At 51.2% G+C, this 11,983-nt stretch overlaps 1 protein-coding gene across 1 annotated transcript in view; it reads right to left on the reverse strand.

Moving 5' to 3' along the window:
- Positions 1-11,408, reverse strand: part of LOC141100544 (uncharacterized) — a 30,188-nt gene extending 18,780 nt beyond the window's left edge. The window contains exon 1 of the mRNA XM_073589104.1: positions 11,275-11,408. The gene's annotated coding sequence lies outside the window, so the exon portion shown is untranslated. The remainder of the gene's footprint in view (positions 1-11,274) is intronic.
- Between the last annotated feature and the right edge of the window lie 575 nt (positions 11,409-11,983).

Below are 11,983 nucleotides of genomic sequence, written 5' to 3' on the forward strand. Positions count from 1 at the left end.
CTCCAACATGATTGTTCCCAATTTCTGATAGAAGAAACAGCTACTCCACCAAATGTCAGTGAGAATCCACTCCCAGATCCTGATCTGGTGTTATACACGGATGTTTCAAGATATGCTGACGAGTTTGGTAGATTCCACACAGGATACGCTGTTACCACAGAGGACACTGTAGTGCACGCAGCTGCGCTCCCGCCCTCACAGTCAGCACAAGAAGCAGAACTCCAGGCTCTGTCTACTGCATGTACTTTGGCCAAGAACAGACGGGCTAATATATACACGGACTCACGGTATGCATTTGGTATTGCTCACGATTTTGGGGCTCTATGGACCAATCGAGGGTTTATTACTACTGCCGGAACCCCAGTGAAAAATGCTGAAGCTGTTAAAACCCTCATGGACTCGATCAAATTACCTACTCAGGTGGCTATTATCAAAGTTAAGGCGCACGGTCCTAGGACCAGTCCACAGACTGTTGGCAACACATTTGCGGATATGCAAGCAAAAGCCGCCGCTCTTTTACCCGTTGAACTAACCATACCAACTGTGGTGACCACACGCTCTCAGTGTAAACAGTTACAAGAAGCATTAACCCTACAAGAACCTGATGATCTACAACAGACTGAAGTTTTCTGTTGGACCCTGTTTAATGACGATGCAGAGAATGTCTCCAAAGGAAGAGGTGAAGCAATGGAAGACTGATGGGGCACGAATGAATAATGGTCTCTGGAAAAAGGACCAACTTGTGTGTCTCCCTAAGCGGATGTACCCTGCTATTGCCACATGGGCACATGGACCTACACATCGAGGAAAGAATCAGGCCCTCGCACTGGTGCAAAAATTCTACTGGGCCCCGGTTCTCCAGTTGGCTGGAAGCATTCCCTGTTACCAACATGACTGCAAAAACCACAGCGAAGAAATTGGTGATGGAAGTCATATGCAGATATGGGGTTCCAGAAGTTGTTGAAAGTGATCAAGGCCCGGCCTTTTCTTCTCATGTGTACCAAGAAGTTCTGACAATGCTTGGATCCACTGTAGCCCTCCATACTCCGTACCACCCACAATCCAGTGGTGAAGTTGAGAGGCTGAACGGCACACTGAAGGGACAATTGACCAAAATGATGCAGGAGACTACGGCTCCATGGTCAGAGCTCCTACCCATTGTACTATACCATATCCGTACTCCCCTATTACAAAATATTGCTTTTCCCCATATGAGATATTGTTTGGTACTAGGCCCCCAGTTGCAAATTTCCAGCCCCAGCAGTTATCAGAAGAAACTGACCATGCTGTTCAATGTTATTCTGCTTAGTAAAAATCTTGCTAACACCTATGCTCTAGTTTCCTCTTCTTTACCAGATTCAGTAGAAACCGACACCTGTCATAACCTGAAGCCTGGTGATTTGGTAGTCGTGAAAAGGCATGTCAGGAAGCATGGACTAGAACCCTTGTATGACGGTCCCTATCAAGTCCACCTCATCACCCAACAAGCCAATAGCAAATAAAGGGGGGGCATAATGTTTTAGTTTTCGCATTTTTCATATTATTATTGGTAGAAGTTAAAGTTACAAGATATACAATGACTCAGAGATCAATACGATAAAGATAATGATCGTAATAAGGACAGTTGGTGGTCAGACACCTTCTCCTTTCTCAATCCAGCCAATTGATTTAAGGGAATTGGGGGCTGGATAGCTGGGATTTTACAAAGCTTGTTACATATTGCTGCCTGTATCCTTGTTGTATATGTGATACTAAAAATTGTTCTTTGGTGTGTTTCTGTATGTATTAGGAAATTCTACACTAAGCCAGCTAATGATGATACCAAAGGCGTCGTTGCCCCTGCTCTTCTCTGCACCGATTTCAAAAGGCTACTTGATGAAGACGTCGAAGCCAAGCACATGGCTACCTACAAAAGATCTCCACCACAGTTATCAAAAATTGTTATTCGTGAACTGCAGTACACAGGGGGGACGGGTGCACCGCGACAGCCATGACTGGTAACACAGCATCAGTCATGTGAAGACCAGTACCCCTCAAGCTGTTAGCTTGGGATAACAGATATGCATCATCAGAGGTGCTAACAAAATTTATCTAGGGGTGAATGTGAAGGGTTAATACTAAAATCAGAGCTGAAGTTTCACTTCTCCATTTTTCCTGAAGGCTTCGTTTCTCCGTTTTTGTTGCTGTAAGATAAATTTTGTAATTAGGTAAAAGTTCAAACTGTCATGAAACCAGACTGTTCCCATCAGGTGCAAGATAAGGGAGGTGGGGGTGTATTACTCTGAAGAATATGCCATTATATTACTTTCTATGCTATTTGGATACGGACATATATGTAGTTTCCGGTTTTCTTGCAATATTATTGGCTTATAAAGTGAAATGATGCTATTGGTACTTGAGAACCTTGCATAATTAAGCAAAAGATTATAAAAGTGAATAAAATAAAGTAAATGCTCCTGTACAGAGACCCCCATCTCCGTGTGGTCATTTGAGTTGGTTTGGTCCCGTAGCCCATTTATCATCAGATTGTCTTGGTTCCTCGACATCTGACGCGGACCTTGTTAATCTGGGCAATGTCCCAGCTGGAAAGACTCTTTGTTCAAGAGACACTCTCATGTTTATTGAGGTAGGCACCATAGTGTTATGGACCACTTCTGGTATATTACGTCCAACAGGGCAGAGCTAGGATTTGAACCCAGTTTCCCACATTGGTGGCTGTGACTTTACTAAACGTGGCACGTGTATTGCTGGCTTCTATTATATCTTTTACCGAATGTTACCGACTTTTATGTTACGGACTTTTTCCGATCATAAGAAAAATTTTCATTTTACCAATCATGAATCAGAATGTACCATATTAGCGCTGAATTTATGTTTGGTGATCGTTTTCCTAACATATTTGCTCATCTCTAATTTTATTTTTGGAGGTACTGTAGGAACATTATACTGTGTGTGGGGGTATGGCGGTACTATGAAAAGATTATACTGTGTGGGGGTATGGCGGTACTATGAGAACATTATACTGTGTGTGGAGATATGGCGGTACTGTGAGAACATTATACTGTGTGGGGGTATGGCGGTACTAGGAGAACATTATACTGTGTGTGGGGGTATGGCGGTACTATGAGAACATTATACTGTGTGGGGGTATGGCGGTACTATGGGAAGATTGTACAGTGTGGGGGTATGGTGGTACTATGAGAACATTATACTGTCTGTGTGGGGGTATGGCGGTACTGTAGGAACAATATACTGTGTGTGGGGGTATGGCGGTACTGTAGGAACATTATACTGTGTGTGGGGGTATGGCGAAACTGTAGGAACATTATACTGTGTGTGGGGGTATGGCGGTACTGTAGGAACATTATACTGTGTGTGGGGGTATGGCGGTACTGTAGGAACATTATACTGTGTGTGGGGGTATGGCGGTACTGTAGGAACATTATACTGTGTGTGGGGGTATGGCGGTACTGTAGGAACATTATACTGTGTGTGGGGGTATGGCGGTACTGTAGGAACATTATACTGTGTGGAGGGGTATGGCGGTACTGTAGGAACATTATACTGTGTGTGGGGGTATGGCGGTACTGTAGGAACATTATACTGTGTGGGGGGTATGGCGGTACTATGAGAACATTATACTGTGTGTGGGGGTATGGCGGTACTATGAGAACATTATACTGTGTGGGGGTATGGCGGTACTATGAGAACATTATACTGTGTGGGGGGATGGTGATACTGTGAGAAGATTATACTATGTGTGGTGGGATGGTGATACTGTGAGAAGATTATGCTGAGTGTGGGGGTATGGTGATACTGTGAGAAGATTATACTGTGTGTGGTGGGATGGTGATACTGTGAGAAGATTATACTGTGTGTGGGGGATGGTGATACTGTGAGAAGATTATACTGTGTGTGGGGGGATGGTGATACTGTGAGAAGATTATACTGTGTATGGTGGGATGGTGGTACTGTGAGAAGATTATACTGTGTGTGGGGGGATGGTGATACTGTAAGAAGATTATACTGTGTGTGGTGGGATGGCGATACTGTGAGATTATACTGTGTGTGGTGGGATGGTGGTACTGTGAGAAGATTATACTGTGTGTGGGGGGGATGGTGATACTGTGAGAAGATTATACTGTGTGTGGGGGGAATGGTGATACTGTGAGAAGATTATACTGTGTGTGGGGGGATGGTGATACTGTGAGAAGATTATACTGTGTGTGGTGGGATGGTGATACTGTGAGAAGATTATACTGTGTGTGGTGCGATGGTGATACTGTGTGTGGTGGGATGGTGATACTGTGAGAAGATTATACTGTGTGTGGTGGGATGGTGATACTGTGAGAAGATTATACTATGTGTGGTGGGATGGTGATACTGTGAGAAGATTATACTGTGTGTGGTGGGATGGTGATACTGTGAGAAGATTATACTGTGTGTGGTGGGATGGTGATACTGTGAGAAGATTATACTGTGTGTGGTGGGATGGTGATACTGTGAGAAGATTATACTGTGTGTGGGGGATAGTGATACTGTGAGATTATACTGTGTATGGTGGGATGGTGATACTGTGAGAAGATTATACTGTGTGTGGGGGGATGGTGATACTGTGAGATTATACTGTGTGTGATGGGATGGTGATACTGTGAGAAGATTATACTGTGTGTGGTGGGATGGTGATAGTGTGAGAAGATTATACTGTGTGTGGTGGGATGGTGATAGTGTGAGAAGATTATACTGTGTGTGGTGGGATGGTGATACTGTGAGAAGATTATACTGTGTATGGTGGGATGGTGATACTGTGAGAAGATTATACTGTGTGTGGTGGGATGGTGATACTGTGAGATTATACTGTGTGTGATGGGATGGTGATACTGTGAGAAGATTATACTGTGTGTGGTGGGATGGTGATACTGTGAGAAGATTATACTGTGTGTGGTGGGATGGTGATACTGTGAGAAGATTATACTGTGTATGGTGGGATGGTGATACTGTGAGAAGATTATACTGTGTGTGGTGGGATGGTGATACTGTGAGATTATACTGTGTGTGATGGGATGGTGATACTGTGAGAAGATTATACTGTGTGTGGTGGGATGGTGATACTGTGAGAAGATTATACTGTGTGTGGTGGGATGGTGATAGTGTGAGAAGATTATACTGTGTGTGGTGGGATGGTGATACTGTGAGAAGATTATACTGTGTGTGGTGGGATGGTGATACTGTGAGAAGATTATACTGTGTGGGGGGATGGTGGTACTGTGAGAAGATTATACTGTGTGGGGGGATGGTGGTACTGTGAGAAGATTATACTGTGTGTGGTGGGATGGTGATACTGTGAGAAGATTATACTGTGTGTGGTGGGATGGTGATATTGTGAGAAGATTATACTGTGTGTGGTGGGATGGTGATACTGTGAGATTATACTGTGTGTGGTGGGATGGTAATACTGTGAGAAGATTATACTGTGTGTGGTGGGATGGTGATACTGTGAGAAGATTATACTGTGTGTGGGGGATAATGATACTGTGAGAAGATTATACTGTGTGTGGTGGGATGGTGATACTGTGAGAAGATTATACTGTGTGTGGGGGATAGTGATACTGTGAGAAGATTATACTGTGTATGGTGGGATGGTGATACTGTGAGAAGATTATACTGTGTGTGGTGGGATGGTGGTACTGTGAGAAGATTATACTGTGTGTGGTGGGATGATGATACTGTGAGAAGATTATACTGTGTGTGGTGGGATGGTGATATTGTGAGAAGATTATACTGTGTATGGTGGGATGGTGATACTGTGAGAAGATTATACTGTGTATGGTGGGATGGTGGTACTGTGAGAAGATTATACTGTGTATGGTGGGATGGTGGTACTGTGAGAAGATTATACTGTGTGTGGTGGGATGATGATACTGTGAGATTATACTGTGTGTGGTGGGATGGTGATATTGTGAGAAGATTATACTGTGTGTGGTGGGATGGTGATACTGTGAGAAGATTATACTGTGTGTGGTGGGATGGTAATACTGTGAGAAGATTATACTGTGTGTGGTGGGATGGTGATACTGTGAGAAGATTATACTGTGTGTGGGGGATAGTGATACTGTGAGAAGATTATACTGTGTATGGTGGGATGGTGATACTGTGAGAAGATTATACTGTGGGTGGGGGGATGGTGATACTGTGAGAAGATTATACTGTGTGTGGTGGGATGGTGATACTGTGAGAAGATTATACTGTGTGTGGGGGATAGTGATACTGTGAGAAGATTATACTGTGTATGGTGGGATGGTGATACTGTGAGAAGATTATACTGTGTGTGGTGGGATGGTGATACTGTGAGATTATACTGTGTGTGATGGGATGGTGATACTGTGAGAAGATTATACTGTGTGTGGTGGGATGGTGATAGTGTGAGAAGATTATACTGTGTGTGGTGGGATGGTGATACTGTGAGAAGATTATACTGTGTGTGGTGGGATGGTAATACTGTGAGAAGATTATACTGTGTGTGGTGGGATGGTGATACTGTGAGAAGAATATACTGTGTGTGGTGGGATGGTGATACTGTGAGAAGAATATACTGTGTGTGGTGGGATGGTGATACTGTGAGAAGATTATACTGTGTGTGGTGGGATGGTGATACTGTGAGAAGATTATACTGTGTGTGGTGGGATGGTGATACTGTGAGAAGATTATACTGTGTGTGGGGGGATGGTGATACTGTGAGAAGATTATACTGTGTGTGGGGGATAATGATACTGTGAGAAGATTATACTGAGTGTGGTGGGATGGTGATACTGTGAGATTATACTGTGTGTGGTGGGATGGTGATACTGTGAGAAGATTATACTGTGTGTGGTGGGATGGTGATACTGTGAGAAGATTATACTGTGTGTGGTGGGATGGTGATACTGTGAGATTATGCTGTGTGTGGTGGGATGGTGATACTGTGAGAAGATTATACTGAGTGTGGTGGGATGGTGATACTGTGAGATTATACTGTGTGTGGTGGGATGGTGATACTGTGAGAAGATTATACTGTGTGTGGTGGGATGGTGATACTGTGAGAAGATTATACTGTGTGTGGTGGGATGGTGATACTGTGAGATTATGCTGTGTGTGGTGGGATGGTGATACTGTGAGAAGATTATACTGTGTGTGGTGGGATGGCGATACTGTGGAAATATCTTTTGTGTGAGAGATGCCAGTACTGTGGACACACTATACTGTGTGAGGGGCATCATATATACTGCATAAGGCTGGTTTCACACTTGCGCTTTTTTGCGTTTTACATGGGTGCGCATACACATGCGTTTTTTTGTAGTGTGCGCTCGCGCGCACAAAATGCATCTTGTTGCATTTTTTGTGCGTCCAACCTGTCCCAAAAAAACTCATGTGCACGCAATGCGTTTATTTTCACCCACTCATTATAGTCTACGGGTGTGCTGACGTGCGCATGGTAATGCGCACATCAGCGCAAAAAAAGCATGTGTATTTTTTTTAAAAAACGCGCCTAAACCCGCAAAAAATGCACACAAACGCATGATGCATTTTTATGTGCGTTTGCAAAAAGTGTGAAAGTAGCCTAAGGGGTGTTAGAAGGAGAGTCATAAGAACAAATCCTCAGGGCTGTGCGGCATTTGTACATAGACTGCCATCTGCCATACAGATGGCAGTCTATGTGGAATCAATGGGGAAAGGGAGAGTTTCAGGGAGGAAGAGTCTAGATAGTGCACCAGGTCAGGTGACCTTGAGGACACAGTTTCCTGATATTATAAAGGCCACAGCCCCAAAGGAAAGGGGTGCGGGGAGGAATCTGAGGTACCGGCCATGGTAAAGTGCCCGAGGCAGCTGGTTGTGGGGCAGAACCCTGCTTACAGGGGCATAATGGGGGCATTACACTGTGTGGGGCCAAGAAAGGGGCCCTGTACTATGGGAACACTCCGTGCGCAGTATGAGCCTTTTTGACAGTGCGCCGACCTGCGCCAAACGCAACCTGCTGCAGTTTGGTTGCGCCGACGCACCGTCAAAAAGGCGCATGCGCCGCCAAACGCATAATGCGCATGGCCTGTGCCCCCAGTGATAAAGGGGAGCGGGAGATAAAGATAGGGGACGCAGGGCGCATGCAGCGTCATGCGCCGGTAGGCGGAGCTACCGGCGGAGGCGCGGCAGGGGCGGGGCTTAGCGACGGCCGTGCGCAGGCCGTCGCTGCGCTCAAAAACGCTAGTGTGAAACTAGCCTTAGATTGTGTACAGAGGCCACGACTTTACCACTGATGACCAATCCGTATCCTTAGGATGGGTGATCAATGTCTGATCGGTGGGTGCAACACCGCCACTCCCATCACTCACCTGTCACTGGAAGCTGGAACTGCACATACCCTGCACCCCTCCGTCTCACTCACCCTGCAGCCTCTCACACCCCTCCATCTCCCACACCCCCTGCCCCCTCTCGCTCCCCTCTATCACACACCCCCTGCCCCCTCTCGCTCCCCTCTATCACACACCCCCTGCCCCCTCTCGCTCCCCTCTATCACACACCCCCTGCAGCCTCTCGCTCCCCTCTATCACACACCCCCTGCAGCCTCTCGCTCCCCTCTATCACACACCCCCTGCAGCCTCTCGCTCCCCTCTATCACACACCCCCTGCAGCCTCTCGCTCCCCTCTATCACACACCCCCTGCCCCCTCCCGCTCCCCTCTATCACACACCCCCTGCCCCCTCCCGCTCCCCTCTATCACACACCCCCTGCCCCCTCCCGCTCCCCTCTATCACACACCCCCTGCCCCCTCCCGCTCCCCTCTATCACACACCCCCTGCCCCCTCCCGCTCCCCTCTATCACACACCCCCTGCCCCCTCCCGCTCCCCTCTATCACACACCCCCTGCCCCCTCCCGCTCCCCTCTATCACACACCCCCTGCCCCCTCTCGCTCCCCTCTATCACACACCCCCTGCCCCCTCTCGCTCCCCTCTATCACACACCCCCTGCCCCCTCTCGCTCCCCTCTATCACACACCCCCTGCCCCCTCTCGCTCCCCTCTATCACACACCCCCTGCCCCCTCTCGCTCCCCTCTATCACACACCCCCTGCCCCCTCTCGCTCCCCTCTATCACACACCCCCTGCCCCCTCTCGCTCCCCTCTATCACACACCCCCTGCCCCCTCTCGCTCCCCTCTATCACACACCCCCTGCCCCCTCTCGCTCCCCTCTATCACACACCCCCTGCGCCCTCTCGCTCCCCTCTATCACACACCCCCTGCGCCCTCTCGCTCCCCTCTATCACACACCCCCTGCCCCCTCTCGCTCCCCTCTATCACACACCCCCTGCCCCCTCTCGCTCCCCTCTATCACACACCCCCTGCCCCCTCTCGCTCCCCTCTATCACACACCCCCTGCCCCCTCTCGCTCCCCTCTATCACACACCCCCTGCACCCACCCGCTCCCCTCTATCACACACCCCCTGCACCCACCCGCTCCCCTCTATCACACACCCCCTGCACCCACCCGCTCCCCTCTATCACACACCCCCTGCCCCCTCCCGCTCCCCTCTATCACACACCCCCTGCCCCCTCCCGCTCCCCTCTATCACACACCCCCTGCCCCCTCCCGCTCCCCTCTATCACACACCCCCTGCCCCCTCCCGCTCCCCTCTATCACACACCCCCTGCCCCCTCCCGCTCCCCTCTATCACACACCCCCTGCCCCCTCCCGCTCCCCTCTATCACACACCCCCTGCCCCCTCCCGCTCCCCTCTATCACACACCCCCTGCCCCCTCCCGCTCCCCTCTATCACACACCCCCTGCCCCCTCCCGCTCCCCTCTATCACACACCCCCTGCGCCCTCTCGCTCCCCTCTATCACACACCCCCTGCGCCCTCTCGCTCCCCTCTATCACACACCCCCTGCGCCCTCTCGCTCCCCTCTATCACACACCCCCTGCCCCCTCTCGCTCCCCTCTATCACACACCCCCTGCCCCCTCTATCACACACCCCCTGCACCCACTCGCTCCCCTCTATCACACACCCCCTGCCCCCTCTATCACACACCCCCTGCACCCACTCGCTCCCCTCTATCACACACCCCCTGCCCCCTCTCGCTCCCCTCTATCACACACCCCCTGCCCCCTCCCGCTCCCCTCTATCACACACCCCCTGCCCCCTCCCGCTCCCCTCTATCACACACCCCCTGCCCCCTCTATCACACACCCCCTGCCCCCTCTCGCTCCCCTCTATCACACAGCCCCAGCGCCCTCCCGCTCCCCTCTATCACACACCCCCTGCCCCCTCTCGCTCCCCTCTATCACACACCCCCTGCGCCCTCTCGCTCCCCTCTATCACACACCCCCTGCCCCCTCCCGCTCCCCTCTATCACACACCCCCTGCCCCCTCCCGCTCCCCTCTATCACACACCCCCTGCCCCCTCCCGCTCCCCTCTATCACACACCCCCTGCCCCCTCCCGCTCCCCTCTATCACACACCCCCTGCCCCCTCCCGCTCCCCTCTATCACACAGCCCCTGCCCCCTCTCGCTCCCCTCTATCACACAGCCCCTGCCCCCTCTCGCTCCCCTCTATCACACACCCCCTGCGCCCTCTCGCTCCCCTCTATCACACACCCCCTGCGCCCTCTCGCTCCCCTCTATCACACACCCCCTGCGCCCTCTCGCTCCCCTCTATCACACACCCCCTGCCCCCTCCCGCTCCCCTCTATCACACACCCCCTGCCCCCTCCCGCTCCCCTCTATCACACACCCCCTGCCCCCTCCCGCTCCCCTCTATCACACACCCCCTGCACCCTCTCGCTCCCCTCTATCACACACCCCCTGCCCCCTCCCGCTCCCCTCTATCACACACCCCCTGCCCCCTCCCGCTCCCCTCTATCACACACCCCCTGCCCCCTCTCGCTCCCCTCTATCACACACCCCCTGCCCCCTCCCGCTCCCCTCTATCACACACCCCCTGCCCCCTCTCGCTCCCCTCTATCACACACCCCCTGCCCCCTCTCGCTCCCCTCTATCACACAGCCCCTGCCCCCTCTCGCTCCCCTCTATCACACACCCCCTGCGCCCTCTCGCTCCCCTCTATCACACACCCCCTGCACCCTCTGGCTCCCCTCTATCACACACCCCCTGCCCCCTCCCGCTCCCCTCTATCACACACCCCCTGCCCCCTCTTGCTCCCCTCTATCACACCCCCTGCCCCCTCTTGCTCCCCTCTATCACACACCCCCTGTCCTCCCCATGTTCCCTGTTCCCGCCATTACCTCTCACAAGTTTCCCATCTTCTCAGCTTCCAGCCTGCAAGCTCTCTGGCTCCTCCCCCTTAAATGACATGATCGTTACCTCATCGCAGGTCCTGTACCATGCATCGGTGGCCCCAGATCATGTGACCCCTGACTCCTCCCCTCCTGTGACCTCATCACAGGTCCTGTGCACACAGAGCAGTCATATATGTGGCAGACTCTGAGGCCCCTGATCATGTGACCCCTGACTCCTCCCCTCCTGTGACCTCATCACAGGTCCTGTGCACAGAGCAGTCATATATGTGGCAGACACTCCTGGATCTTCTGCTTTCTGGGCCGGTTCCTCCTGTGAGTCCTATTAACCCTTTCGCTCCCTGTCTTCTCCTTTCTGACAGGACAATCTCTGAATTCGGACAGTGTGACAGGAATTTCAGCAATGTGGAAGGAAGAAATGACAATTTTACTGTTTCCCTCACAGAAATGTGACTTCCCCCCAATGTATCATTGTCCTACAGGTGACAGGAGCGCTGAGGCCGCACAGTGCGCCGTGTCTCCTGAGGGCCGGTACCCCACAGGCTCGGGAGGGAAGGGGCGCCATTGTGGGGGGATAGACGGCGGACGCCGTGTGACCTGTGAAGAGCTCTGACACCAGAACAGCAGAGACCCCACAAGTGGCCCCATGTTACCCCCTCCACCTCTGGGGGCTCATCTAGGGGGCAGGGAGGATTAT

This window comes from Dendrobates tinctorius, unplaced genomic scaffold (assembly GCF_039654945.1).
Source record: "Dendrobates tinctorius isolate UK_male_01 unplaced genomic scaffold, ASM3965494v1 ptg000106l, whole genome shotgun sequence".
Lineage (NCBI taxonomy): Eukaryota > Metazoa > Chordata > Amphibia > Anura > Dendrobatidae > Dendrobates > Dendrobates tinctorius.